This window comes from Mustela nigripes, chromosome 12 (assembly GCF_022355385.1).
Source record: "Mustela nigripes isolate SB6536 chromosome 12, MUSNIG.SB6536, whole genome shotgun sequence".
NCBI lineage: Eukaryota > Metazoa > Chordata > Mammalia > Carnivora > Mustelidae > Mustela > Mustela nigripes.
This window is the reverse complement of record NC_081568.1, coordinates 33,760,574-33,785,940: the sequence shown is the minus strand read 5'-3', so window position 1 is coordinate 33,785,940 and position 25,367 is coordinate 33,760,574. Positions and strand designations below refer to the sequence as shown.

General features: G+C 41.0%; 1 protein-coding gene across 4 annotated transcripts in view; it reads right to left on the bottom strand.

The window, feature by feature from the left end:
* NIM1K (NIM1 serine/threonine protein kinase) overlaps positions 1–25,367 on the bottom strand; it is a 65,940-nt gene that overhangs the window by 24,238 nt on the left and 16,335 nt on the right. For 2 of the 4 annotated variants that reach the window (XR_009407391.1, XR_009407392.1), the window contains exon 2: positions 20,612–20,769. The exons of 1 other annotated variant lie outside the window; for it this stretch is intronic. The gene's annotated coding sequence lies outside the window, so the exon portion shown is untranslated. Of the gene's footprint in view, positions 1–12,206; positions 12,307–20,611; positions 20,770–25,367 lie in introns of those variants that run through there. One more of the 4 variants, XM_059417082.1, reaches the window with a different exon arrangement.

Here is a 25,367-nt window from a genome sequence, read left to right as displayed (position 1 = left end):
TGTCAGGAGCATAAGAGAGAGGAGGGCACCCCTAAGGACCTGGCAATAATTACTGCGCCTGGGGAAAAGGACTGGACTGGGGGCCGAAGTGAGAGAAAGGTGTACTTTTCACTATTTACTCTTTTCTCTTATTTACATTTTCCCCATATGCATGTACCTAGACTTAAAAAGGAAAACAATTAAAAATATGTAATGTGTTGTCATCATACCCAATAAGTTTGTTTTATTTTGGTTATGCAGAGAAATTACAAGCCTAATTCTCTAATATCCAATGGATTGTTTTTAAAGTCAAAACACAATTGGGAATTCTGATTAAATACGGAATATTTTTGTACTTTCATTTATTTCTACTTCCTTCCAAAAACCCACAGCAGGAATAGGAAGAAAAGGGGCATAAACTCACAGAGAAAATAAGAGACAGGAGAGCAGCCAACGTGAGATGTCCACATGGTTCTCTGGGGTCCAAAAGCAAAGTGAGGAGCAGTGAGTGACTTGGCAAAGACAGTCACAAAAAGTATGACGTCTACTTCATTGGCATGCTGCCAAGATTCACCTTTCGGAATGCTCGAAAGACTTCCAACTCTGAGAGACCAAGTGCCTCTATGTTTGGAGGAATGAAGCAGACCAAAACACAACAGGAACTGTTTGAAATGTGGAGCAGTAAGACCCCCGGTCATCTCTCAAAGACAGCTTGTTATTTTCTCCGCCCATCCACAGCCCAGCCCAGAGTGCAAGGCCTAGGACAAAAGGTTCAATCAGACTCTGGGTTGTGGGATCCCCCATTCCCTTCTCTTCTTACCCTCGCACTCTGAGTTTCTAGAATGGAGGGAAACACCTGTATAATCTTCCAGGCAGGGAATTCCTCTCTCATTTTCTCTCTCTCTCTCTTTGTATTAAGTAAACTCTATCTCCAGCATGGGGCTCAAACTCATGACTCTGGAATCAGAAGTCACATGTTCTACTGACTAAGCCAGTCAGGTGCCCTGGATTCCTCTTTTGGATAAACCAGATCCCTCAAGAGGAAAGATCTCCTGAAACCAGTATTTGCAGATTCTTCAACACCAAAGCCATCCGACCACCTACTGTGCAGTCCTCCAGATGTCTGGCTCTTTCTGCAGTGGGCTTCCCATCAGATTTTAGTGCCTTCTGCTTTGAATGAATGTCAAGTCGAGAAGCACCGGACACCTGAGGAAAGGCTCCAAAATCAAAGAAAGAAACCATCCTTAACCAAAACAACAACAACCCAAAGGAACTTGAAAGAAACAGAGAGTGATGCAGGAAGCAGAAGACCAAAAAAAAGATATTGCATCTATAAAAAAACAGGACAAAATGCTAAAAGAAACAAACATAAGCCCTCCGAGAACCAAAAAGAGTTCTTTTCAAAAGTGAAATTAAATAATTCGATTTAAGATTTGTAAAACAAAAACAAAACTAGAAGACATGAGCAATAGAGAAAAAAGAAGAAAATTAGGTAATCAACTCAGGAAGTCTAACATCTAATTATTAGAATTTCTAGAGTTACATTATTGTGTCCCCAGTAAAGACATATGGTTCCTCTTGTACTTGAATTGCCAACAAATTTCAGCAATTTCAAAAACAGTAATGAGTAAGGGAAAACTCCAGATTCTCAAATATTCCAGTAGAATAAAAAAGGAGAAGAAAAAAAAATCTATTGGAAAGATAAACCCCATTTAGGTATGTGTATAATTAGTACTGTTTTTATTTTATGTAATTTTTTCCCCTAAAGACTATTCTTAGATGTTTGGAAATAGGAATCCTGATTATAGGTTGTGTTGTGGGGTTGCTATAAATAGCTTATATTTAGATTACCTTCTAGGAGGGTTCCAAAACATCAAGTTACATCATGCTAAAAATATGCAAATGATGGATATGACATCACCCTTTTCTCAGATGCATTTGTTGGGGGCTTTACCTTTACCCTTTTGATTTTGACCAATTTTTATAGACATAAATGAGCGCTTAGGAACCCAACCAGCCAAAAACATGGAGTCACATCACTATAGATCAAAGCTTCTGGAGGAGGTGGATTGGTCCTTAATTATTAGCTTACTGTTGCTGAATAGCAATGCATTAAATAAGATTAAAGAAAACAGAGCTTACTTAGTAATTCCTTCTCTTGACTTGCAACCCACTGGGAAGAGTATATCAAAGAAAACCAACTGGCTTATGTTCTCTTTGTCTGAGTTTAAATTACAGAACTTCTGAGCCAGGCTTTCAGACAACCTTTTCATTGGTTGGCAAGGGCAGGCACTGGTTTGCTTAGAGGAAAAGCTGGGTTTTCTCTGTGTGGCAACAGGACGCAGTGATAGACAATCCCACTGAATCCTTTCTCAGGCATGGTGCACCCTTAGAGAGGATCTTTAGGAAATAGGCTTCATTTAAAAGTATTTTTTACCACTTAAAAATAATTTGCACTGCCTTAGCTTTTGGGCTTAGCTCTTTATTTCTCAAAACACATGTCCAGATCTTCATGGGGAGGGGACCACTGGGAAATTTTGAAGCAAACGGAAAATCAGCATAAACTGAGTGTGCCCTAGTGAAGAAGAGCAGTGTTGTTCTTAACACTACATCTCGCCTTGCCTGACCTTACAGGCTCCTTCACTGGCTACTCAGCGCAGGTGTCCCCCATTCCACTTAACATCCACCATCCATGCCCAGTCCACCCAGTCTGATGAACTTACACACCAGCTCATCCCACACGGAGTTCTACCACACTTGAGGTCCCCTTAGCCATCAAGGTCAGCCTCAACCATCAAGGTGACAGATTCAAATACCTAGAGGGCCATGCAGGTGTTCTATGGGCCTTGGAGAAATGCCCGAACCTTGCTCAATGCCCATCCCAAGCATGATGAAAAAGGCCACACTCAGTTTCAGCCAGAGCAGCCCTGCTAGAATGCAGGCTTATTTTCACCTTGCCTTTTATTTAAAAGCAGCTGGAAATCAAGAAAGTTTTGATGAACTCTCTCAAATTTTAAATGGTGGATTAAATATTTTTAAAAAATACCCTGTGGCCAAGGAAAACTGAAATATCAGGCCAGATTTGGCATTCAGGTTGCCAGTGTGCAGTCTGCTCTAGCTTTTCTAGGAACATCACCAGAAGAAAAGGGGAGGGTCATCCAAAGGTCCACAGTCAAGGTCAACTGAGAGTGGCACATGTGATACCACTCAGGGATCTGCATTTAGTACCTTACAGTATTGTGGTAGATCACACACACACACACACACACACACACACACACACACACAGTGTTTTGCTCATTTGCTTGTTTAATTCAGTGTTCATAAAGCTTATTTAACTATCTAATTCATCCTCACAGACTATCTTTTTGTCATTGGTATTTTTCTTTTTAGATTTGATTTATTTATTTGACACAGAAGAGAGTGTGTACAAGCAAGGGGATGGCAGGGAGAGGGAGAAGCAGGCTCCTGCTGAGCAGAGACCACAATGTGGGGCTGGATCCTAGGATCTTGGAATCATGACCTGAGCTGAAGGCAGATGCTTAACAAGCTGAGCCACTCAGACTCTCCATGTCATTGGCATTTTTCTTACAACTCTGCCCACAAAGTTAGACAAAACTATGAAATATTCAACTGTCCATTGACTATCTGTAGGAATTTGGGTTCCAAGAAAAAAAATTAGTAAAACTATTCAGTATAGAATGAAACAGAAAATGGATTTAGTTGAGTTTAATCCACAGAGGTGACAGTCTAGCTGGGAGATGCCTATTTCTGTGACATCTAGAATGACACAGTACTTAGCAATCAAGTATCTTTTAACCTTGGGAAGATTTATCGTCCAAACCAGAAATGTTTAAGCGACTCAAATCCCATAGTATTAATACTTTTGTTTTGATGATGTATGGGATGGTATTTTAGGTACTTATAATGTAAAGAAAATTTAGCAGAATAAATAACAAAAAGTTTGGTGATTCTAATTTTATTTTTATTTTTTTTTAAAGATTTTATTTATTTGAGAGAGAGACCATGAGAGAGAGCATGAGCGAGGAGAAGGTCAGAGGGAGAAGCAGACTCCCTGTGGAGCTGGGAGCCCAATGTGGGACTCGAACCTGAGACTCTGGGATCATGACCTGAGCCGAAGGCAGTCCTCCAACCAACTGAGCCACCCAGGCATCCTGGTGATTCTAATTTTAAATGAAGAATTGAATAATTGATTTAGATTTGTGGTTTTGAGTTGAAAATTTATTGTTCATAAATAGCATAGGAATGTATTTAAGAAAATATAAGGTTCACCCTGTTTATATGTTTAAATCATATTTATAAGAATTATTAGTATTTTAGAAGCATTTTGTTAATCATATAAAACATTTAAAAGGAAATGAAATCAACTATACAGTATAAAATGTTTAAAAAGTTTTGAAGTTTTAAATGGGATCTAACACTAAATTTTAAAAATGATCTTTAGATGAGAAACTGGACTACTTTCCTACACCATATACAAAAATAAAATCAAAATGTATTAAAGACCTAAATGAGAGACCTGAAACCATGAAACTCCTAGAAGAAAAGGTAGGAAGTACTTTCTTTGACATCGGCCTTAGCAACATTCTTCTATGTCTCCTGACGCAAGGGAAACAAAAGCAAAAATAAACTGTTGAAACTACACCAAAACAAAAAGTTTTTGTACAGTGAAAGAAACCCATCAACAAAACAAAAAGTCAACCTACTGAATGGGAGAAGATATTTACAAATAATATAAATGGTAAGGGGTTAATATCCAAAATATATAAAGAACTTATACAATCGAACACAAAAACAGACAAACAATCTGATTTAAAATATGCAGGAAACCTGAATAGACACTTTTCCAAAGAAGACATACAGATGGCAGACAGACACAATGAAAAGATGCCCAGCATCATTAATCATCAGGGAAATGCCAATGAAAACCACAATGAGATATCACTTTACACCTGTCACAATGGCTAAAATCAAAAGGACAAAAATATTGGCAAGGAGGTAAAGAAAAAGGAACTCTCGTGCACTGTTGGTAGGAGTGTAAATTGATGCAGCCAGTGTGGAAAACAATATGGAGTTTCCTCTAAAAACAGAAATACCATATGATCCAGTAATTCACTACTAGGATTTTACTCAAAGGAAACAAAAACACTAATTCAAAAAGATATATGCATCTCCAATGTCTATTGTGGTGTTATTTACAGTAGCCAAGATATGGAAGCAACCCAAGTGACCGTTGATGAATGAATAGATAAAGATGTGGTGTATTTATATAATTATTAAGCCATAAAAATCACTAAACCATAAAAAAAGAATGAGATCTTGCCATTTGTAACACCACCAATGGACCTAGAGGGCATAATGCAAAGTGAAATAAGTCTGACAGAGAAAGACAAAAAACTTACAATTTCACTTATATGTGAAATCCAAAAAAAACTCAAAACAAATAAACAAACAAAAAGCAGAAACAGACCCACAAATATGAAGAACAAATTGATGGTTGCCAGAAGGAAGATAGGTAGGGGAATGGCTAAAATTGGTGAAAGGGAGCAGGAGATACAGGCTTACAGTTGCAGAATGATTGAGTCACAGGGACAAAAGGTACAGCATAGGGAATATAGTCAATGGTATTGTAAAGATATGACAGATGGTAGCTACACTCATGTTGAGCATAACATAAGGTATAGACTTTTGAATCACTATGTTGTATAGCTGAAACTAATGTAACTCTGTGTATCAATTAAAAAAAAACAAAGTTTCAGAAAAAAAGATTGTTAGATGAAATGATATATTTGGGGTGTGTTTCAAAATGACCAGGACTGGGGGAAATGATGGAAACTTAAATGAAACAAGATTGGCCACGAATTGATCACATACAAAGCTGGGTGATGAGAATATGGAAGTTCATAACATTCTTTGTACCACTTTTGTATCTGCTTAAAGTTTTCTAGAACTATTTTTTTTAAAAGATTGTCAAAAATTACTAGATCAAAAATATATTTGTAATTTTAAAATGTTAGGTATTTCACAACAGTGACAAAGAGACGGATGAATGATGTGACATGACAGTCCTGTGGGGGGGGGGGGGTGTTGTCATCCCCTTGTCATAGATCAAAATAAAAACAAAACACAAAACTAAGCCTGACAAAAGTTAAGAAAATTGCTTTTGCCAACAGACCCATGAAAAGATGCTTGACATCACTCATCAGGGAAATGTAAATCAAAACCACAATGAGACATCACAACACAACACGACACATCAACAGCACAAGAAACAGTTAAGTGGAAGATGTGGAGAAAAGGAACCCTTGTGCACTGCTGGTGGGAATGCAAACTGGGGCCGCCACTGTGGGAAACAGTATGGAGGTTCCTCAAAAAAGCTAAAAATAGAACTACCCCATAATCCAGAAATTGCACTAGTGGGTATTTATCCAAAAATACAAAACAAACAAACAACAACAACAAAAACCCACTAGGGTTGTTTACTGCAACCTTATTTATAACAGCCAAATTATGGAAGCAGCCCAAGTGTCCTTCCCTGTAAAGATTTTGATCTCTCACATAATTCATTTCCAAAACACAAATCTTCCCATTTCCTCTGAGGGACTTTGCCGGCCTCTAAACAAACAAGAAGGGACATAAGGTCCAGGATAGCTAAGGAATAGCATTAAAATACAGGATAGAATCCTGGATTGACTCACAAGCAGGTGGCCCTGAGAAAACAAAATGTAGTCTTTATCTCCTCAGAAATAATGAATTTAGGAAACACAGTGTGGGAACATTCATGCCTATTTGCAGCTCATAGCTTATTTTTATGGGTCTAAAAATATTTGCACGTCAAAGCAGAAACTGCTCTTTTGCTGCCTCAGAACTTTCTTCAACTCTGGTATAGTATATTCACTAGGAAGCAGGGAATAATGTTTGAGCAATGGCCCCAGGAGAAGAGAGGAAACACTGTCCTTTGCTATCTGAGCAGAGCTCAAGAAAGCTAGCATGACAGGACACGGCAGGGTGAGGGTCAGGGAGAGGGAGAACAGTGTTCCAGAACAACAGCTCCGACAGTTCAGGGGGATTTGAAACCTTTATTAGGAGCCTCCCATACCTCAGTGATCCCTTCACACTGAGAATCCTTAAGTATTTACCCAGTGGTAGAAGTAAGTAAGGGTGGTGACGAAGGAACAGAAGTTATCAAATATGGAAAAGTGCGCCTGTGTCAGTGTACAAGAACAATCTGAAATAACAGAATGGAGAATTTTAAAAAAAGATCTCATGGATTATGGAAATTTCCCATGTAATAGACACAGCATTCCAAACCACTGGCCAAAGACAAATGATTCCATACGTGATGCTTGTGGAGACTGAACCGACACGTGGTTCACGTAGGCTTTTGCTCTCCCAGCACCCCAAATCCTTCTACCAGATTAAATTAATATAAGCTTCCATGCAAAAGAACACACAGGCTGACCCCTTTTCTGTTAAGATCACTATTCCAAGACCCATACATATAGAAATTTGAGAGTCACTCTTGGGTGTTTGGACACGTGCATATGTATACATGTGTCCATTTGTGTATCCACTGGAAAAGGTCTGGAAGAATACAGATTGAACTAGTGGACGACAACCCGGCAGGGGTAGAAACAGGGAGTGGGTGGTGCAGACAATGGTTTTCTGATATTCCAAAATGTTTATACCTTCTTACAAAGAAAATTCACAAATATTTATTGAAGCTTGGTTGTATGAAAGAAACTAAGGTGTGATACGAATGACTATGTCACCATTTTTAAATGCACTATAATTACTTACAGTACTTATGAGGAACAAATTAATCTCAACAGAACAATACCATCCACACTTTTCAAGTGATATTGTTAATCTAAATTTCACTGGTAGAAGTTTTGTTTGTATTTAACAGGATAAAATTTGTTTTGCTTTATAGCTGTATACAAGCTATAAGGGAAAAGACTTAGGGTTAAAAAGAGGTTAGGGTCAGGGCACCTGGGTGGCTCAGTCGGTTTAATGTCTGTCTCGGGGTCCTGGGATTGAGCCCCACATCAGGTTCCTTGCCCAGCAGGGAACCTGCTTCTCCCTCTCCGTCCTGTTGTTCCCCTGCTTTTGTTTGTGCTCTCTTTCTCTCTCTTCCCCCACCCATCAAATACAAAACAACAAAAATAAAATCTTTAAAAAAAAAAAAACAAGTTTAGGGTCTAGACCTTCCCACTAAATGTCTGTGTGACATTAAGCAAGTCCCTTCCCCTCTCGGTTTCAGTTTCTTTACTGGCAAGTGAAAGTGATGGACCCCATGAGGTCTGCGGAATCATGCCCTGACCAAAGATTCTTGATTTTAACAATATAGGATGAATTCCAAAGCATCTGTGAAAAAAAACCCCTCTTGAAGTCCAAGTGTCATATTGCCCCCTTCTGGACTTTTATAATATTCACACAAATTAGATTATTAAAAATCCATAAGCCGACATGGACATGCTAAAATACTGTAGCTCAACTCCTTTCCCCTCACAAACAACTTAGAATGGCCAACTTGAATGTTTTCCAGTAGAATTATGACAAGATTACCCAGGAAAGGAGAAAGAGCAAAAAGCATCAGGGGAGTAGGTGTTGACATAGGATAGGACTGAACTCAGGGGAGTTTTACGTACAGTAGTATCTCCGTCTCCTCCCCCAAAATGATAAATGTTATTGGTTGGCCTTTATCAGATGTCTACTATGTACAAAGAACTAATTTTTTAACCAATTAAAAAAATCCTTCCAACCACTCTTCAAGCCAGGCCAAGAATATCTGTGTCCTGAGTGGGTCCCGGTTATTCCCATAATTTTGCCCTTTTTCCTCTAAGTTTTCCCATCCTGTGAGGATGTCTCCCTTCCCATTTCCTGCTAGAAGTAGTCTTTGACTAATACTCACTGCGCTGCTACTATCCTGGAGGCACTTAAGACCTCCATCTCCTTATCTGGTCCTCGACTTCATGATTTTTCCACTTCATATGAGTCAAGATTTCTCACAAACTTCCCTTGGGAACAGAGTCCAAGTGCAGGGCACTGTGTCTTCCTCCTACCATTTCTCCATCGCCCAGAACAGTTCTGCTCACATTGGGCTTGACAACACAATAGGACTATCTCTACCGTGCCCTCTAATTACTTCCTCTGCAGAGGAAATTGCTTGTATTTGAAGGAGAAATCTCTCATATTTACTCTAAAGTAGAAAAAACAAACTTCTGATTTTCTTCTCTAAATGTACTTCTCTTGCACCTTGGTAGATGACAACACATCCTTCCATTTAAAGTCCAAACCCCGATTCTTCTTACTACCTTATATCTTGTGTTCAATCTGTCAGTAAATACTATTGGCTCTACCTTCAAAATATGTCCACAACACAATCATTTTATCCCATTTTACCCACATCACAACCATCCCATTATTACCACTAAGTCCAAACCACAGTCAGGTTTAACGAGATTGTGGTAACCGTCTTTATAACTGGTCTCAGCGCTTCTGTCTTTACTTGTCCGTGCCATCCCCCAATATGGTCTGTCTCAAACAGAACATCTAGGAAGGTTCTCCTAAAAGATGTCAGACCATGTTAAGATGTTCCTGCCAAGCAGAGCGCCTGATGTGGGGCTCGATCCCAGCACCCTGAGATCATGACCCAAGCTGAAGGCAGAGGCTTAACCCACTGAGCCAGCAGGTGCTCCTACTCAAAACCTTTTGATGGCTTCTCTTCTCCATCAGAATAAAAGCTAAGACCCTTAAAATGGCCGTGCAGGCTCTGCCCAAGGTGGTCTCCCCTGTGGCATCATCTCCTTCAGTCTCTGCCTTCCACTCACTGCACTTCAGCCACACCGACCCCCTCACTCCTCCTAGAGGCCAGCATGCCCTCCCCCCACCTTCTGCAAACTCCTACGGATCCTTAACCTCCACTGTAAGCGTCATCTCTTTGAGGAAGCTTCCCTACCCACCACACTGTAAACCCAAGGGAGTTCTCTTTTGTACTTCAGCATCTGTGGCTAGCACTGTAATTTTCTCCACCTTTTTGTACAATTATGACTTCTACATCAGACTGTTTATCTTCTCAGATTGTAAACCCATAAGGGTAGTGATTGTGTTTGACTTTTTTAGACTATATTTATGAGAGCTACAATAATCAAGATGGTGAGTAAGGATAGACCAGTACATCAAAATAGAGTCTAGAAATTGATCTATATATATATATGGTAAATTGTTTTTCCACCAAGGCTCTGAGTCAATTCAATAGAGGGAGGGAACACTTCTCTTTTTAACAAGAGGTGCTGAGTCCACTGGATATCTGTGCCAATGCATCCATGACCTGTATCCTACACCATCCCCAGAAATGAGTTTGAGATGGATCACTGAACTAAACAAACAAACAACAAAAAAAAAACTAGGACCATAAAGTTTTTGGAAGTATACATAAGACAATAAATCCAGGACCCTGAAGTAGGGCAAGTGTTTGGACTAGATACAAAAAGCACAAACCATAAAAGAGAAAAAATTTGAATTTGACTTCTTCAGAACTAAAAACTTCTGGGTATAGAAAGATACCATTAAGAAAACCAATAGACAGGGCTCCTGGGTGGCTCAATGGGTTAAAGCCTCTGCCTTCGGCTCAGGTCATGATCCCAGGGTCCTGGGATCGAGCCCCACATGGGTATCTCTGCTTAGCGGGGAGCCTGCTTCCCTCTCTCTCTCTGCCTGCCTCTCTGCCTATTTGTGATCTCTGTCTGCCAAATAAATATATAAAATCTTAAAAGAAAGAAAGAAAGAAAGAAAACCAATAGACAAATCCCAGAATACACTACAAATCTAGGGGTCTAAACAGTATCTGACACAAAATGCTCAATAAAATATTTGTTGAACAAATGTATAAAAGACCTGCCTCCTTCCTATCACAACACACAGCTATTCCAACAGGCACAGCCAGCTGAGAAGTCAACCTCCTGCGGCTGTTGAAGGGACACTGCTAGCCAGAGGGAAACACTATTATACTGGAGGAAAGAAAAGTATCAAGGTTTGTTAGTAGAAATAAAATATGTCAAGTCAGCAAACTCAATAGATTGTCTACAGGTTATGAGGATTTATAGTGAATCAGACAAGATAGGGAGTAGATAATTATAGAACATTCACAAAAGTAAATTAGCTAAAAGTACAGGTGGAATTTCACCAAATGGAACAGAAGGCATATACCTCATTCCTCATTGCCTCAGAGTGATGCTAACGATTTTATAAGGAGAACTGTACAGGCTAAAACTAGCAAATGGAGGTGGAACAAACAGTGTTTTGCCTAGAGGAGCTGGGAGGAGTTTTATCACAAAAGATGGGGTCAGGAAGGGAAAAAATTAGGTAAAAGGGGTTAAACTGATCCTACTTGCTGGAGTATGCTTCTGGGCATGCCATAGACCCAGGCCAACCAGAAATTCTGGTTTGCCAAAAATTGTCCAAACATTTCCCAATGTAATCACTATTAGCTGTTTTTTCACTCTCGGAGTGTTTTTGTTTGATCACCCTACTTCTACATGTTATTTTTTCCTTTTAACTTTATTTTTTCTTCCTCTTTCTCTGCATAGTCCCTGAGGATAAAAATAATTGTGTAGTTGCATATCCATCGTGTTGTTTTACTTGTTAGCATCACTCCCTGGAAGGAATCTCAGGCCAAAAAGTGTGAGTTTTCCTTCTCCTGACAATAGTGTATAGCTGGGCTGAGCAACTGCACAACCTGGTGTTCAGACCAGTTCCCCGCTGCCTCCTGTAACCAGGTGAGCTGGACAGTGGGAATCTTCAATGTCACAAGTTGAATTAACATAGTTCTCTTTTCTCCTAAGAGCACCAACTTTTTAATTAATATTTTAATCTACAATTTTATTTTAAGCTACATATATTAATCAATACTCTTTCAAAGTCCTGGAAACCGAGGCATGGAATGATCCAATTAAATGACTTGTCTGTGATCATTCAGGATAAAATTATCTAGATGAGACTCCGATTATGACCAATTTATTTCCAGCTTACCTTCACCACCATCACTCATCCATTTAACAAACACTTATTATGCACCTATAATGTGCCATCACCTTCTTCTCCACGTGATGTGTTATTCAGGAACCCAAAGTTCTGAACATCACTGCACATGCATGACTTAGCAGAGGCAATCTGCTGCTGAGAAAAGAACATCAGGTACTCACGTTCAATGTTTGAAGTAAGTTCTGTGCTTCTACTAAGAAAGCAGTTGACTGAAGGGAACCTGCTGTTCTACAGTCAGACAAATCTTAATTGTACTCCTGAATTGTCCTTTGGGGTCCAAGCAATAGTGAGTTATGGAATGCCTAGATGGGGAGAGAAGGGAGGTTCTGCATACAGTGATGGAAATAATCATTCAACCTTTCTGAAGTTTTTTTTTTTTTTTAAACCAAAAAGAGTCTTTCATGATGCTGCTCTTTTACCTGATAAAGCCAACTAGGAACAGTCTTTAATTAGTATTCTGAATGGCGGTACATTTACCTCATTGATGAAGGATGAGCCACAGAGAAGATCTGTAAGGTTATCTGCTAAGCCTACTCCTCCAAAGCCAGAGCCCAAGCCTAAAAGACCCCTGCAAAAAGGGAGAGAAGGTACCCAAACAGAAAAAGCTGACGCTGGCAAGGACGGAAATAACCCTTCAGAAAACAGAGAAATATCACCTTTGGATGCCTTTGATTCCTGAGCCCATTGATCTGCCACCACTTTGAAATCTCAGATGGGAATTCATTCATATTGACCTAATTTGGGGGAGGGGGGAGCAACTTCTTCCCAGCCCTCTGAATTATCCATTCAGAAGGCTCCCTTCTCTTCTGGCAACTTCTGGAATGGAGCTGGCTTTCAAAGGTAGAAAACAGCTCTTTGCTATAGTAATCATTTAACAAAATGAAACAAACATAGATAAGAAGAGGGCTGTTCCTTTTTAACAGCTCCAGCCTTTAAATAAGTAAATCTTATGTACATAAATGGCTGCTACTAAGAAGATTTCTAGGTAGCTAGGTACTATGGACAATGGGAACTCTAAAATTGTATTGAAGTTTACTAGATGACCTCAATTAACTATTGTGGTCTTTAATAATAATTGTTATGTCGATAATAGTAGTTAGCTCTTATATATTATATGTTATGTGGTAGACGTGGTCCTAGGTGCTTTATGTGTACTAACAATCGAATCCAGCAGTCTGGAAGGCAAGTACTAATACCTCAATTATATAGGAAAGCATAGGGAGGTCATCAGGTGACTCCACCCAGCTGGGATTCAAGCCCAGGCAGGGACATGCCAATCTCGGACATCTTAGCCACTGTAAAGGACTATATAATTATTTCCAGAATGTTCTTACTACAATGAAGCAAATTTCTTTATGCCTCCAATTTAATATTTGGTATAAGGAAAGTCTAACACTTTGTTATACATATCTCTAGACTAGTAGAAAGCAGGTTTTCTTTAGGTGTTGTGGGGGAATGAAAGAAAGAAATAAGTCTAGACTATCACGGGCTTCTCTCAGTTGTCTCAGTCTATTACCAATAGTTTTCTTCTTCCTCTTCTTAGGGGCCACGTTCCACCCTTCCAACTTGGTTAATGATAAATTGATCCTGTCTTCCTTTTGCTAAGTCCTAACCAATGGGTTTGTACTTCTTTTTGTTCAGTGACTGGACACCCTGATGAGAACACACAAAGGGAATTGACAGTCTAGTGGGGATGTGGGACACAAGGTGAGAACCCCAGGAGAATCACCAGTGCAGAGCCATGGTCACTGAGAAGAGGCAGAGAATGTGTCCATTTGGAGAGCACAGGAACGTCTAAGACTAAAACTCTCTTGCCTCCTCCCCCAAGATCTGCACTATCCATGGGATGCTTCATTTATTCATTCCACCTTTCCTGAGTATCTACCAAATGTCAACACTGGGCTAGGCATCAGATACATGACACTGAATGAGAAAGACATTGTCTTCTTACTTTTTTATTGTGATTATTACCTCTCCCACACTACCAGCAAAATCATGCAATATTATTCTCTTAATCTCTTCATTATTTACTTCCCCATCTTTTGGGGATGCTCTCTCTCTGTATGGAGAGCATTATTTATTGATTTATATATTAGGTGAGCACCTACTATGTGATAAACACTATTCCCGTGTAGGGGATATGACAATGAGCAAAACAGAGATCAATTCTGTACCTAAAGGTCTCCTAATAATACCCAGGTCTATCTATACTTGCTGTCTGTCCTTCTCTGTTTCTTTAAAGGACATTAAAAATTATAAAAAGTAATAATTATAACCATATGTTGTATTTTTAACACATATAGATGTAATATATATAACAATAATAGCAAAACAAAGGGGAGTTGGGAATGGACCTATAAAGGAGTAAAATTTCTAAATCACACTGCAATTATGTTAGTATAAATTTAAACTGGTTCTGATAAGTTAAAAAATATATTTTAAGTCCTAGAGCAACCACTCAGAAAATAACTAGAAATATATAATTAAAAATAAAAGTCTCTCTACATGCAGAAGAAGGAAGTTAGCCTCCTACTTCACACCATAAACAAAAATTGACTCAAAATGCATCAAAGACCCAATTGTAAGAGCTAAATCTATAAAGCTCTTAGAAGAAAACATGGCCATAATAAATCTTCACAACATTGGGTTAAGCAAGGATTCATTAGCTGTGATACCAAAAGTATAAGCAACAACAAAAACAGACAATCTGGCATCATTAATCTCAAACTTTTATGCTTCAAAGGACACCATCAAGAAAGTGAAAAGACAACATACAGAATGGGAAAAAGTTTTGCAAATCATGTATCTGGTAAGGACTTATATCTAGAATCTGTAAATAAAGCTCAATGATAAAAAGATAAATAGTCCAATTGAAAATGGGCAAAGGCTCTGAATAGACATTTATCCAAGGAAGATATATAAATGGCCAATAAACACGCAAAAAGATGCTCACCATCATTAGGCATCAGGGAGCACAAAACCACAAGACACCACTTCACACCCAGTAGGATGACTAGAATTAAAAAGACAGAGAGTAACAGGAACCCTGGTACACTGCTGATGGGTGTAAAATGGTTCAGCACTTTGAAAAAAAAAATTGGTCAGTCTTTAAAACAGCTGAATAGCAGCAGCTCTTTCTGCCTACGGGTCCTGTCCCCATGCTTTAATAAAATCTGCTTTTGGTACCATAAATTTAAAAATGATAGATAGATAGATAAAGGCTGAATATAGTTATCATATAACTCAGCAATTTCACTCCTAGATCTATACCTACAAGAATGAAAACCTATGTCTATGCAAAAACTTTTATACAAGTGTTCACAGCAACATAATTCATAATAGCTAAAAAGTAAAAACAACCTAAGTATCCATCAACTGATGGGGGAGAAATAATGGTATACACGGACAATACAATATCATTCATCGATAAAAAGAAATGAAGTACTGATACATACTGCACAAGGACAAACCTTGAAAACATATGCTAAGTGAAAGAAACCTGTCACAAAGGACCATATATTGTATGATCTGATTTACCGTTCAGACTATGCAAATCTAATAAAAACAGAAAGTGGATTGATCTGTGGCTGGCTGAGGTTTGGGGAGGGGCTGGGAGTGCTGCTAAGCTGAGTAGGGTTTCTTTTTAGGGCAATGAAAATATTCTAAGATTGCAGTGAGGTATGCACAGCTCCGTGAATATATGAAAAGCCATTAAATTGTATATTTTAAATGTCTACTTTTAAATACATTTATAATAAAGAAATTAAGATTTTACACTAGAAAATACCCACTTCGTGCAAACTACCCAGCCAGCTGCTTCCAAATCTTTTCTGTAATAGCCTTGACCATGCTTTTGCATTAAAAAACCTTCAGCTTCTAGACCATTCACGTTCTCTTTTCAGCTAGTCACATCTCTGACTGCCACTTCTGCTCCTGCTTACATTCCTACAGCCTTCTCCCCTTCCTTCCCTCATGGTCTTTGCCCAGACCGTCCAAAATGGCTCCAACAAGGAATTGTGCAATCCTGAAAGGTCAGAAATGGAAGATCCCTTGGTGCTCCTCTTCACCCACCTCCTCGTTTTTAGGGATGAGGGGACAAAGGTGCAGAGAGATTACATGACTTGTCCATGGTTCCCCAAAATACTTTGTCCTTGCTCACCTCCTCCAAAAAGCCTTCATTCATAAGCAAATGTTTCCTTATCTTTCTACCCAATCTCGGAAACATTTCTTTACTGATTACTAAAAGATACCAAACGCATTGATCTCAAGACATCGCTCACATTTAAACTCCAGTCTTGCATTCCAGAGGGAAAAAGCAGCCCTTTCATCTCCGTGGCCACTACATCTGATCTCAGCTGCTGCAGCTTCTCCTCTGTTGTCGTGAAGAACAACACAAAATTCGTAGGAGGTTGGCTTAGCACCAGCGGGGAGCAGATACAGGAACAAACGCCCTGCCTGGTTTCCATAAAGGACACCCCCTCGCCTCACCTCACAGAAAACCACTCCTAAGGTCTTCAGAAAAGAGCAGTTTAGTCCACAGAAAATACAGCCTCTCTACATTTTTAAATGCTCTCAGGAAAGAAAATGATTACGGAGGGCATTCACATGTCTTTAGAGGTTTATAACTGTAAGTATTCTAGGATCAAAGATTAAGTTGATTTCTTTCTTTTTTTTTTTTTAAGATTTTATTTATTTATTTAACAGACAGAGAGAGATCACAAGTAGGCAGAGAGGCAGGCAGAGAGAGAGAGGAGGAAGCAGGCTCCCTGCTGAGCAGAGAGTCCGATGTGGGGCTCGATCCCAGGACCCTGAGATCATGACCTGAGCCGAAGGCAGAGGCATAACCCACTGAGCCACCCAGGCACCCCTAAGTTGATTTCTTAAAAAACAAAAAAATATTCATCTGGATGGGAAACAGAAAAACCGGAGCCTCATGCCAGACCTGCACTCAAATGGTGCTTATGGCAGAGGCAGGAAATTCATAAATCAGGCAGTCACTCTGGACTTCACGTGAAAAGAAAAATCCTCAAAACCAAACTGGCCTTTCACCTGTAGGAAAGCCTGGTAAATAATGACGTAAATCCATTGCAGAATGTGAATGGTGACGTCAAAGCTCACGCAGGCCTACCTGGCTTGGAAAAGCAAAAGAAACGGCTCTCTAAAAGGAGAAGCAGGGCCTTGTCTGGCTGTGCCTTTATTGCTCCAAGAACTGCCTGGCACAGGTGTCCACTCACAGGACCTTCGTGACTGAGGAAGACAAAGGCACATGTAAATTAGTGACACTTTGTTCCCCAGAGCAGGCACCATCCTGGGCCTGAAGATGTGATTACACAGTGCTGAGGAGGAAATTTAAGTGTTGCCCACCAGGGAGCCTAGAGGCTTTCAGAGCCAGTTCTGAGAATTACATACTGTTCCACAGCTCTGGCTAACTGACCCAGCATTTCTGGCTGAAACCATTTCCCCAAGGAGGCCAAAGTAGATAACGAGGACCTCCCATCCCACTGGGCAGCTCGGAAACAAAGCTTGAGCTCTGGAGACTAGATAATGTTTCAGTGCATAAAATTGCAAAAAGGTCGAGGATTAAACATGAAAAGATTCAGAAGGGTGGGGGCACCTGGGTGGCTCAGTGGTTAAAAGCCTCTGTCTTCAGCTCAGGTCATGATCCCAGCGTCCTGGGATCGAGTCCCATGTCGGGCTCTCTGCTCTGTAGGGAGCCTGCTTCCTCTTCTCTCTCTGCCTGCCTCTCTGCCTACTTGTGATCTCTGTCTGTCAAATAAATAAATAAGATGTTTTTTTACAAAAAGGTTCAGAAGGACGCATCAAGGTTTCCACTGTGATTCTCAGGCTGCATTCCCCTCTCCCTACCCTGTACTACTTAAGCTTGCATTTTATGAATTGCTTGTCTTTGTAAGGATAAGGGATTGTAGGGGAACAGCCTCAGGGTCCACAAAATGTGTACATTTCCGAGAGCTTCCTGAAAATAGGCCCTATTCACTTAAGCAGGGATCTATGCGTGTGTAAGGAAAGACAGCAGCAAAGTGCAGGAGAAGTTCTGGACGCATGAGTTCCTAACTGTTGACAGGCAGGAGGGAAATGAACCTGGGGTGAAAGGGGGCAATTCAGAGAGCTCTACCGTGTTTTCCTCTCCTCCTGTATGTGCCTTTGTTGTTGAGGCTATTTTGACTATGATTACAACAGGTTTTCTTGGCTTAATGGCTAGAAATACACATTTATCGCTACCAGTTCCTGGGGATCGGGGCCGGTTTCTGATGACCACGTATGTAAGAGTGACTCGTACCCATATGATACACTGGCTCCCCTGACTGAGATGGTCTAGTCCAGGGCCTCAAAGCTGAGATTTTCTGAAGTTTTGAATCCAGAAATAAGATGACTTAGAAACGAAAGCTGGCACCACATTAAATCAAGCAGCTGAAATGGTGACACAGTTACCAACTGACTACAGAATGTACTGCCAAGCAGAAGTAGACGCTCAATCACTGGTCATGAAAATCAACGGCACTACTAGGGCCTGACTCTTGCCCTGGGCCTGGAAGAACACGGAGAAGGAGCTAAACCTCCATTTGAGACTGTGTCTGTAAATATTGTTTTGTCTTTCCTGTCTTTCTTTGGGGGCTGGGGCTTCGGGAATCCTGAAGAAAATGGTGTAGTGAACACTAGGCCCAGAGTCATAAGGAAAATGGTCTTTGCAGTCCTTGACACTTCAGCATTCTCAGGAACAAGCTCAGAGATACATTTGGCTGTTGCCTGGGGCTTTCTTCCAGACAGACTTGGGGGCTGGGTGGGAGTGGGCTAATTATGCTTGACCCTGGGATAAAGACGCTGTATCTTCTCTTTTTTGTCACTGAGCTGCAGTCTCAGTGAGTAAGGGGACCAGGTGACTTAGCACGGAGGAGCACTAGCCAGGGGACCCCAAGAGATGGGGGAGGGGACTGGGAGCCCCTGCGGAGCCCTTGTGTCCTGAGCCAAGCTGTGTCCGGAGCCTCATGCCAGACCTGCACTCAAATGGTGCTTATGGCAGAGGCTGAATCTGGTCCTGAGGATTTGAAAGTTCCTGAGGGGTTTGCTTGGGGCCGCCAGAGGAGGGCATTGCAAGTGCAAAACACGGAGGGGCTATGCAAGGAGAAGAGATGCGGGAGGCGTGCCTGCCTCGGAGGAGGCCTCTGCCAGACGTCAGGAATGATGGGAATGAAGCGTCTAGCAATCCAAAGGCAGGACGCGGCCAGTCTCCTGTCAGCCACGTCCGAAACCTAAGCGCCATCCCAAGTTTCTCTCGTGCCTTCACCTCGCCCTTCACCCATCACCCTCACCCTGCTGCTGCCTCCACCGAGCGGGGCCGGGTCCCACGATAGGCAGACATGCACATGCTTTAAGCACCAACAGGGAGGAGGCAATAAAAGTCTTAAAATATTTTTCATATTCGATATATGTTTTTCAAGGCATCTAGGAGAAATCAGAATCTGTGTTTTATTAGCTACCTTATGGTTCTCTTTGCTTAAATTCTAAATTGCCTCTTGGACCGACGGGGGCAGGAGTCTCTAGCGGGCTTAATCCCGTGCTGGACCTACTTGGCTAAACAGCCGCCTAGCTTCCTGTCTTTACCCGCTCAGCTCTGTCCTCCAGGAAACCCGCGGCAAGACCTTTCCAAAATGCAGGTGTTACTGCTCCGCGTAAACTAACTTCGTTACATTGGATACTGGACAGAACTCGGTCTCCGTTGCATGGTCTAGAAAGCTCTCCAACCTCTTGCTCTTGATTTCACGCCTCCCCTCATTTCTCATCCTCCCCTGCTCCCACTCGCCTTCCCCCATGTGCCCTGATAGGGTTCGGGGCGTGTCGCCCCGTGACACCTTGATAAATTGAATATTTTAAGCAAGAGAGTCAGTCTGACTTCCTTCTCCCCTTGCCCTTCTTCCCTGAAACATGTTATAAAACCCTCAGGAGAGAGGTCCCCTCCCTATACATGGAGGAAAGGGGCATCCTTATTTCTGAAGACAAGGGGCACCAATTAGAATCCTAACAAATGGGCACCTGGGTGGCTCAGTGGGTTAAGCCGCTGCCTTCGGCTCAGGTCATGATCTCACGGTCCTGGGATCGAGTCCCGCATCGGGCTCTCTGCTCAGTAGGGAGCCTGCTTCCCTCTCTCTCTCTCTGCCTGCCTCTCCATCTACTTGTGATTTCTCTCTGTCAAATAAATAAATAAAATCTTTAAAAAAAAAAAAAAAAAAGTTTAGAATCCTAACAAATGGGCCTTGCTAAGCTTCCCCCAATTTACCAAATTTACCTCCTATGGTCGTCCCCCCTTATCCTTGGGGGATATGTCCCAAGACCCCCAGTGGATGTCTGAAACCGCAGATGGTGCTGAGCCCTGTATGCACTATGTTTTCTTCTATACATGCATAAGTATGGCGAAGTTTAGTTTATAAATTAAGCACAGTAAGAGATTACTAGCAATAACTCACAACAAAATAGAACAATTATAATAATACACTGTAATAAAAGTTATGCGAATGTGGTCTATCAAAACGTCTTATTGGATCGCACTCACCCTTCTCGTGACGCTGTGAGATGATAAAATGCCGATGTGAGATGAGGCGAGGCGAAGGAGGCAGGCGTGGTGGTGGGGTGCTGGGCTGCTGATGGCCTTCTAACAATAAGTCAGAAGAAGAATCCTCGACTTCTGGGCCCCCTTGTGACCTCAGATAACTGAAACCGTGGAGAACAAACTCGAGATAAGGTGGGGGGCGAGGGTACTCCTTAGTTGATCATATTACTCTGTGACAATCCATGCCTCATCAAATAGCATAAAGTATTCAAGTCTGACTGCTTATAAAAATAAAGGCAAATTTTAAAAACAAAGCCCCAAAACTCAAGTGTTCTCTCCTGAAACACGGGCTGGTTTGTGTGTTACAAGATTGCTTATACAGGCTCCCACGTCACAAAAACTATTGAATACATGTATATGTTTTTCTCCTGTTAATCTTTGTCAGTTTAATTTTCAGACCCAGCCAAGGACTCTAAGAAGGTCAAGGAGCACTTTTCCTCCCCTCCATGGAGCCCTGAATCTGAGCCATAGCACCCGACTTCAGGTCCCATGAGCATCCCATGCTGCTTCATGCCTGTATGCCTTTGTACTTGGCACTTCTCCTACAAGGACTGTTCTCGTCAACCCATTCCCCATTGGCCCTCCCAAACTCTATCCACTGTGAAGTCTTCCTTGCCTCCTTTAAGTCCAAGGAACCCTAGAGTAGTTCATGCATCTCTCTGTGGACATCTGTCTCTTGTGTGCACATCTGTCGATCTGTGTCGACAGTGAGGGTACTGAGGGCAGGAACGAAGGATGTTCTATTCACCTCTCTCTCTAAATGATGCCTGGCACATCGTAGGTAGTCAGTACTTGTTTATGGCACAGATGAATGAATAAACAAATTAAAACAGATTTATCTTGTTTTTAAGCATAATGGTTATTTTAAATTCCTATTTTACAAAGATTCATTTCATTGTTTTTCTTACTTCAATCATCTAATGGTTAAGATTCTACTTGTTCAAATTTAGCTGAAATTCTCTTCTTTTCTCTTCCTGGTACTTCAAGCAGAGGTCAGCTCCTCCTCTGGTGTTTCCCGCATGAACTCTGTGTTTTCCTTGAACATCTTCAAATTCTGCCTACTGTTTGTGTTACTTGTGTACACATTTATCCTCCCCACTGGAATGCGGGTTTCTATGGGGCAGGTCCTCTCAGTCTTACTAACTTCATTATTCTGGACACTCAAGTATCCAGGAAGAGTTCGTAAATGCTGCCTAAATTGATCTGAGTTGTACAGATATTTTTTTTTTTTTTAAAGATTTTATTTATTTATTTGACAGAGAGAAATCACAAGTAGTCGGAGAGGCAGGCAGAGAGGGAGAGAAGGAAGCAGGCTCCCTGCTGAGCAGAGAGCCCGATACGGGACTCGATCCCAGGACCCCGAGATCATGACCCGAGCTGAAGGCAGCGGCTTAACCCACTGAGCCACCCAGGCGCCCCATGTACAGATATTTTAAAAGGTAGTATGGATCCCAGGAGATACAGGAATAGATATTTCTTTCATATCCTTTTCTGGTGGAAAAACACCCCCACCATTACTAACAACTGTTCTATGATAAAGAAAAAAATAAAGGCAAATTTTAAAAACAAACCCCCAAAGCTCAAGTGTTCTCTCCTGAAACAAGGACTGGTTTGTTTGTTACAAGCGTCCCTAACCAGAACACCTCTGGCTGGAAAATTTTTGAAACGTCGTGGGGTTTGGTGAGATGCCCTGTTGCTTTTCTACAACACTCTAAGGTTCCCAGTGAAGCACACCTCAAATGTGGGTAGACATTCCTAAGAAGGCTGTTTGAATTGGAAGCATCAGAATGTTTACACAGCAGCATCTGCTCCAGCCCACAGACAATAAAAACAACTCAATTATAACTTCCCTTTGGAAGGTTAGTGAGGTTAAAATGTTCACAGTAAGACTAAAAAAGGCTCCATATCCCTTTGTTTTTGTTTTTAGGCTGTGAGATGTTAGCAGCCTCCAGCAGAATTTGCTTTATTTTAAAGCATGCAGAATAATCCCCGCGCTATTTTCAAGACCTTCCCTGCACTTCTCAATTCCTCTGAAACGGTTCTGCAAATCTACACATCCAGGCGCTTGCCTTTGCCTTTCTCCTGACTCCTTCCCTTCTTTATGTTTACACTTCTCCAGGGGAGCCAAAACCAACACTAATTAACAGTGAATTAAACCCTCCCTCTAGGACACTAGACGGTCAGTGCTTACTGGATACTTGAGTGTCCCTTCCCCAAGCTCAAAGGCTCAGAGCTACATATCCAGCCCTGAAGGGAAGTTCTGACTTAATTCTGAATTAATTATGCAATTTATTCCTAAAGTTTTACCTTTCCTGTCATAACCTATCTTTTCATGCCTGGGTAGTTTTATATACGCAGCTTGTTTGGCCTGGAACACATTTGCTCCTTACCTTTTTCAGCCTTTAAGACCCTACCGAAATATTACCTTCTTATTTTCTTCTACTTAGCTAGACAGTTAGTTGCTTCTTCCTCAGTAGTTCCCCTGAACTCATATCTTGAGTTCTCATATAAGATAAGATATTCTCATATCTTGTCTTAATAAGATATTCTCATATTCTCATATCTTATCTTATATGCCATCTTGATATTTCACATCATATGTTCTATCAGTTCATATTGTAATTGTGTTTGGTCTCTCTAGATTGATCTCTATTACTTATTTCTCACATACCTTCAGTACTCCCCAGCCTCTAGTCCTAGGATATGGGAGGCACCAAACAAATACTTGTTAAGGGGTGCCTGGGTGGCTCAGTGGGTTAAGCCTCTGCCTTCAGCTCAGGTCATGATCTCAGGGTCCTGGGATCGAGCCCTGCATCGGGCTCTCTGCTCAGCAGGGAGCCTGCTTCCCCCTCTCTCTCTGCCTACTTGTGATCTCTCTCTCTCCCCCCCAAATAAATAAATAAATAAATAAAATCTTATAAATAAATAAATATTCATTAAAAGGAATTAAGAAAGAATATATGAAAGTCACTATAACATAAACTTAAAATCTACAAACTAATAACACCTTTTGTAGGACATTTGAAAGAAGCCATATTTTTAGTTGGTGTTAGGATATTATTGTTAGCATTTTATTCATTCGAACAGTGACAAAAATACTAAAAGCTACTTTCATTAAGCATTTGAAATATACCAGACACTGTGCTCTCTTACTGATTTAATCATTATAACAAACTCTATAAGACAGATATTAAAATAGCCATTGCACTGATGGAATAATTAAAATTTAACAGAGGTTAAGGAATTTGTCCAAACTCAAAGTTGTAAGGCTGGCGTGGCTGCCAAGCCTGCCTGATTCCACTCGCTGCTGCGTTTGGTGGATTCTGCAGTGGAACAAAATCTCTAAGGCACTGGTAGCCACCACAATGTCCAAGCTTGGGCATGACAGTAGCCAAAGCAGGCAGGAGAATCAGAAAGGAATATTCCTTTTTTTCTTTTTATTTGAGAGAGAGAGAGAGTGTGTGTGTGAGAGAGAGAGAGAGAGATCATGAGCAGGGAACAGAGAGAGAGGCAGAAGCAGACTCCCCACTGAGCAGGGAGCCCAATAAAGTACTTAATCCCAAAACCCCGAGATTGTGACCTGAGCCAAAGGCAGATGCTTAACTGACTGAGCCACTCAGGCACCCCTGAGGACACAGATTTTAAGCATAGAAAATGCCAGAGCCTCATAAACCGTTAGAACTAAGTAGGTTTAACAGTGTGCTGGAAACAAGATTAGTGCAATTCAATAACATTGCATTCACCAATAATAATCTGGTAATAATAAGGAAATAATAAGAAATATTTCATTGACATGAGTAGCAAAAATATTCATGAGATACCTAAGCATAAATCCAACAAAGGAGTTGAGACATAAATTATGAAAGTTGTGAAAGCTTATTGGAAAACATAAAAGAAGATCTAATAAATGGAAAAACTTATCATGTTTACTAAGGGAATACTCACTATCATAAAGACATAAACTCTCTCCCAAGAGAATCTATAAATTTAAGGATTTCAGCTGGAATCTCAACCAATCTTTGTTTCAGTGTGTGGAAATGCTTCAAGTGGTATACTTAGTCTTGTATTTCCATGCCACCCACATACAAGCAGACCTGTTGCAATTTCACAACATACACTGGTACAGCAAACATCTCTGTGCCTTCTAAAAGAGGTATGAGCACAACTGAACTGCTACCTATGAGAGGATGAGAATAGCCACAGAAGCCCAGTGCTTTGAGCAGTCTTGGACAAGGCAATGAGTTGTCCGGGCAATGGCACAGGGAGGAATCCTTTTCAACATTTCCATCAGTTAGCTAAAGTAGGAGGTGCTAAGCAGTTGATTCTAAATCTGACAAGGGAAAAGTTGCGAAAATCGAAATCTACCTAAGGAAAATTTCATAAAAAGAAACCACCTTTTAGGAATGGGGAAGATAAGATGCTGAGTGTAGTTCCCAGGGAAGGAGCCAGGAGGGGCCTCTGCTCAGGGGGCACGGCCTCTAGAATGGCTCACTGCAAAACCAATGCTGAATGCATGTCCACTTTTTGCCTCTTTTCATAAAAGCCAAAATCCTCTTGGGTGTTCACTTGGTTGGTGAAAACAGATACCAATGTAGATCTTTTGTAAAAGCGGGATGGTGTCCTATGGACTCTGAAAAGCAGGGGATACCTGTAGCAGCAGACTGGGAGTGGGAGGGCTGGTGTTGGACCACCACCAGTG